General features: G+C 34.5%; 1 pseudogene; it reads right to left on the bottom strand.

Moving 5' to 3' along the window:
• Window positions 1-1,538: 1,538 nt before the first annotated feature.
• Window positions 1,539-5,997, bottom strand: LOC102605050 (cyclic nucleotide-gated ion channel 1-like; annotated as a pseudogene).
• Between the last annotated feature and the right edge of the window lie 476 nt (window positions 5,998-6,473).

Below are 6,473 nucleotides of genomic sequence, written 5' to 3'. Positions count from 1 at the left end.
CTTGGTCTCATTTCACAGTTATGCTCTACAACTTTGGACGTGTGTATGCATAGAGGCGGAACCACATTCATTTATGGGGTGCATGTGCATTAGTTAACTTCGAAAAAAATCATTTGTATATATTTTAGTCATAATACATAAATGTGCCCTTTAACTTGGCCTCATTTTACGTTTATGTCCTCCAACTTTGGATATACACAAGTAGACACTTAAACTTGTATAAAGTAGAACAAATAAACACACGTGTAGGAAACCACGTAGGATAAGAAATGACATGTAGGATGCCATGTAGGACATGTGTGTCTATTTGTTCAACTTTTTCAAGTTTAAGTGTCTACTTGTGCACACCCAAAGTTGGCATAAATGTGATTTGAAGCCAAGTTAAAGGGCATATTTATGTGTTATGCCTATATTTTATGTCTATCTTGAGGAACAGGTAAAACATAGGATATTTAGTTAACAGTGCATTAGAGTGCCCTTCTGCTGCTGATACAAGCCAGAGAAACCACTCGCGAGATTAGGGTTCAAATCCAGCTAGAGCTTTGTTTTTATGTTAAGTTTATTGGTGCACCCAAGGTCGTTTAAGTGTCTACTTGTAAAGTTGAACATGTGTTTAGGACGTGTGTAGGGGTGTGCATTCAATTTTTCTATTTGGTTTTGTATTATTCTATTTACATTTTTCGGTTTTTGGTTATAAAAAAGTGTAACCCAATCTGAACCAAAATAAATTGGTTTGGTTTGGTTTTTCTCTTTTCGGTTTAATTATTCGGTTATGTCAATAACTAAGTAACATAATCAAAGTTATATTTGTAATTTGAAAAAAATAAATATATACAAGGAGAAGTAATAATATTGAATCTGTTAAATATACTTTCTAAGATAATCACAAGTAAAACTTAAAAAACAATACTTAAAAGCATACCAATTATAGATGTCCAAACATAAAATATAAACTAAACCATAATGAAAGACAATTGCTAAAAAGGGACAAAAGTGGTTAACTCCAACTTAATTCTAAACCTAAATATTATATATGTAATTAATAATATATATAATTTAGTTTTTTGGTTATTATTTTTCTAAATCCAAAATCAAATAAAGTAAATTCTTAATCCAAAATTAAAAAAAAATACAAATTAAACTTCAGTTCGATTTGGTTTGGTTTTTTCGGTTTAATCCGAATAGTCTACACCCTTACGTGTATGTCTATTTGTTCAACTTTATATATGTTGAAGTGTCTACTTGTACACATCCAAAGTTAGACGACATAAATATGAAATGAAGCTGAATTAAATGGTATATTTATGTATTTTACCTTTTCTATACTACTTAACTTGAAAGGGAATCATACTTACTCTTTTCAATTTGTTTGACTTATTTAGGGATAACAATGGGATTAAGCTAATTAGTTCATTCTTTCTTGGTGACTGACAGCTTCACATTTAATTTAAATTATGAATAGACAAATCTGATGTTGTCGCTTCCTAATCATTCATAGTGATGGTGAAGGAGATGGAGATAGACAGAAAGTGTTGTAATTGGAACAGACTATATAGGAAAATGTGCCACGTAAAATGGGACGGAGAGAGTAGAAGAAAGAAGATCCAAATAGAGAAGATTCAGAATACAAAGAACATTCAATCTTAGTGAATCATTTTTTCTCGCTAAAATCTGGTTCAGCTGGTTTATGAAGCAGTAGAGGTGATGTGGGAGATGATTTGGCACCAGTTGTGTTGTTGCATCGCAAGGAGCGTAGCACTTTAGCTGCAAACCTTGATGCATATATGGTAGCTCCAAGACTTGATGCATTTGTTCTCTCTTTAGCTAATGCAACCTGCACTTTATCTTCTTCCTCTCTTAAGGATTTCTCGAGTTTTTTCCTGCAGTGTCGACGCCATGCTACTTGTATAAAGCATGCAGCCCATGTTCTCCATTCTTGTGAGAAGAACCTGAAATAGCCAAGTACATCATGAGTTTTAATTATTTTTTTCGATTGGAGCCACGTAGATATTATTTAAATACCTTCTTGAAATGAAAATTTACTTGTCCTTCCGGTGTGATTTTTTACTATTTTCTGTGATATGTAAGCATAGTTGAGAAAGGTGTGTTTTTTTACTTGGTTAGCAACTAGCAGAGAATCTGAAGAGGAGGAAGCTCACTTATGTCGATCAGTTGGTGTTTTATATATGTGTATGGATGCAGTGAAGATGTCAACCATCTACTCATTCGTTGTCCAATGTAATCGATATTATGGTGGGAGATTTTTACATGGTATTTTTTGGGTGATCTAGAGGTTATGGCCAGTTGGAGTTATGGTAGTAGGAGAAACCGTAGGGAATGAAATTTAGCTTATGTTGGTTGTTCGGAAGGAACGAAGTAGGAGAGCTTTTGAGGGAGTATAGAAGATTGAGTGTTGGTGGTAGAAAAATATAGATTTTTAGGCTTTCTACTTTTTGGTATACTACTTGTATACGAGCATGTCTTGTTTGCTCGAACATCAATAAATTATCAGTTTATCAAAAAACCACCCCAAAACTTATACCAATCTGCTGTCTGAAGCAAATTTTCTTGTAATGAAATGGAACAAGGCCTTAAAAAACTTACTTGTAAGTATGCTGAAGTTGCTTGCTATGCAGACGTCTAAACTGCGAGGCGACAAACTTGAGGTCATCAGCAGTGATGGCAAAAACTTCTATATCAGTTACAGCCTGCACTTTTCTAGTTGAAATTGGAAGACTATTGGAGGAAGTATGAGGGTCTAAAGCCCATGTTAAAAGCTCATCTCCATAGAAGTCACCAGCCTTGAGATGAACAGAGTTGAAAAAACCAGTCCTTTCACCATTTGTGGTCATAGATGACAGTGTACCTCTCATTAGAAAGTGCATTTCTTCTACTGGATCGCCTTCTCGCATTATGAAGCTCTTCTGCGTGAAGAGAGCTGGTTTCAGTCTGTCAGACAATGCATCCAGTAATTGTTCGTCCATTTCCTCAAATATGGGAACCTGCATTATATAGTGCTTGTTTGGATTACATATTTAGGACTAAAAGTTGTCAAGTGCCAAAAGTTTACATGTTCTTTCTTAAACTTTATATTTAGTCAAACGTCATTATATAAATGAAATGGAGAGAGCAACATTCTTTGAATTTTTTACCAGATAAAACATCATTTCGACACGACACATGATGAAGTTGGACGGGGATAGTTATAAATGTGATAAGTACTTACTCTTTTGAGTAAAGACCAACAGAGATGGCGCTTTAAATCTCTCCTCAAGTCTCTAGGAAGATTTTGAATGAGTGAATCTTCCTCAACTCCCCTGGTTTCTTGCCATTTATACTGTTCATGTCTTCTGATTCTCTGTCTCAGATTCAAAGGAAGCATGCGATGAGACATCCACTGTTCTACAGCACACCTTCTCACTCTCATCTCTTCTACTCTTACCAGGTTAAATTGCATTAATTTCTGTTTCAGAAAAACAACACGAAATTACTCTAAAGAGTTCCAACTTTAAGTGTTTTTTTGTGAAAGCTTAAACTTAATAAAGAGGAAAAGAATGGAACTCAATGTCCATCAAGGTCATGCAATTCTAAAATTTTCTCTCTCAACCTATATTGCTCAGGCCCTCCAAATTAAATGTCGGGTCCTCCAAAAATGACCCGACACTAGTGCAGAGTCCGAGCAACATAATTGAATATTGTTTGATAAAGGGTGAGTGTGCTAACCTGCATATTGCCAATAATCAATGAAAAAAAGATAAGCCCAATAAGTGAGATGACGATGGCAAAGATAATATCTCCATCGAATGTGCTTGTCTTAAGGTTTTGGCCAAGAGAACTGAAACATGTAAGAAGAAAGTTTAGCTTTTAACCCAATCCAAAGAGAGTTATTGAATTTGGTCATACATTCTTAAGAAATCATCAAAATTGTTTAGCTACTTGTAAAAACTACATGGTATGAAAGGACCACTAATGATGAGTAAAAACAATATATATAATGGCGTAATGCCTCAATATTTAATGACAGACCAGACGCAACAGAGTAACCACTTGGGACGAGGTTCCTCACTGTAAGGGGTACAGGAGATCAATAGCCATCTCAAGGCACATCACAACCTACAGTTGGCTAGATTCCTTGACCATAAGAAAAGTGAACACACTTTAAGTTTCTCAGCCCCCACCAAAAGCAATACAAGAGTTTGGTCCGGAATTTTCTTTTTTCCACAACCTGAAACTGAAGAGCATCAAGTGCAATTCCAAAATCAAAGTCATTTGGATCTTTCATATCTTCTTGTTGCAGGAGAGGGCAAGAAGAATTCAGTAAAAAAGCATTTCCATTCATTTTTCCTCCACAATATAAGTAGTCTGACGAACAGTTGGGGATCTTCTCACACGCACTGCGCCAGCATGTATATTGGCGTTCTATGGACAACAAATACCAAAAGGCTCCAATTACCTGAGATCACACATTTAATGTGCACTTATTTAAGCGGATTTTTGTTCAAGATTAATGAATGACATGTCCATATCCCTGACTTATCAGTTTTTTTCGAGAGTTACACACCCCAACTATCAGTTGTTCCCTTTTCCTACCTAAACTATCATCATCTACTCAACTAGTTGTGTTTTATTTAATACATAGATGGTGATAGTTCAGGTAGGCTTAGGGATAGTTGGGGTGTGAAACTCGTGAAAAAGTGATAATTTCAATGTGTTTTTTCATTATCTCTTTTACTCAATGTTGATTCATCTATTTGTTGAAAGGGAACTTACATTACTGGACCACATGAAGAGGAAAATGTAGAAAGCAGTTCCACCCCATGCACTTTCGTTATTAAAGAAGATTGAAGTCCTTTCTACTTCTTTGTACAATGGAATAATTCTACAAAATCTTGGAACATATTGAGCAAAAATTACAATCTTCAACATTTTTTTCGTCACCAGAGCAATGGGGCCATTCACATTGGGAGCGATAAACAATATCACAATCTGCACAAAAACAAGGTTAATCATACTCTCTTTAAGTTAAGAGAATGCTAAAAAAAACACAAGCTTTTGAGGACACGAACGAACCTGTGGGAGTGGAAGGACTGTTATAACGTCAATCATGAAATAAGATGACAAATATCGCTTGGCTATAGCAGAGGAATCTTCAATAAACTCACCCCTTCCATAAACTCGAGAAGAAGGAGCAATGAAGCCAGTACGAAATTGAAATATAATGTTAAAGACATAGAAAAGATCAGTGACAGAACGCAGAACGCAAGCAGTGATCTTTAACGTCTTGTCCAAATCTAGGCACTTATTGTTGTTATCAATAACAGGAATGTAGAAGAACAACGGATCAAGTGACACCGACAATATATAAGCCAACATAAATGCTTTGTTCCATTTCTGAAGAAATCTCCCCTTAGGATCAACAACTTTCTTGTTTGATGCAACAGATTGATCTTTTGTTAGCTTATCAGACCTAAGCAAATTTAAAAGCAACAAAAACATTAATGCAAATCTAAAATTACAAGAAAGAAAAACTTTTAAAAAAAATATAGTTCCACAAGTTTAAAAGGGAACTTTAATTGAGTTTAAGAGTTCAATTGGCACTTGATTAAGTAGAAAAGTTCAAAATACAAACTCATATAAGTACAAGTGTCCATCAGATCATTTCGCCAAAAGATATATACATGTGTATGACTATAAATCATTTCATTAAGAATAAAATAAATATTGTTACTAAATAAACAAATTTATGATTCTTATTTGGACTAATTAAAAAGGAAAGTGAGTCATATAAATTTCAGACAGAGGAACTCAAACCAAAACTACATAAAAAGTATAATAAAAATCAACAGTAACTAACAAAGAGAAGTTTCAACCTAGAGAAAAGTAACTTAATCACAGAGAAACTTACATGGTAAAATGAATTAAATTTGCAGATGTGAAGTTTAGGACAAGTAGTATGTTCAATATTTTCTGTTTAAGAAAGTTCCTATATATAGCTATGAAAAGGCAGCCCATTAGGATTGATAAGGTGAGGATTTTATCTTATTTTAATTTTTTTTTTTAAAAAGAAAAGAAAGAGGCAGCACATTGGTTTAATGGGATGGAAGACACAAGTCACAAGTCAATGTAGAGCTCTAGCAAAAATATTTAGAGTATTAGATATTGGTGTCTGTGCCAGCACAGATCCAATATATATTATTATTTTTGGGGAAATTTACATAAATATACTATGGAAAAGGGTCTAAAATAGCCTTGAATTATGCGAAATAAACCATTTATACTCTCCATTACATTTTGGGATCAAAAATACCCCCCGTCATTATCCTAAGAGACTACAAATACCCTCAAGAGTTAACTATCCAAAGTTTTAGTGATGTGACAGGCCACATGAGTCTCTCCACCTAAGTGTTGCCAACTTGGATTCACTACAAAAAAGTTTAAACCTTTAGGGGCGATAAAAGTCGCCACAAAATCGC

Source organism: Solanum tuberosum, unplaced genomic scaffold (assembly GCF_000226075.1).
Source record: "Solanum tuberosum cultivar DM 1-3 516 R44 unplaced genomic scaffold, SolTub_3.0 scf00069, whole genome shotgun sequence".
NCBI lineage: Eukaryota > Viridiplantae > Streptophyta > Magnoliopsida > Solanales > Solanaceae > Solanum > Solanum tuberosum.
Note: the sequence above shows the minus strand (reverse complement) of the source record. Positions and strands in the feature narration are given on the sequence as shown.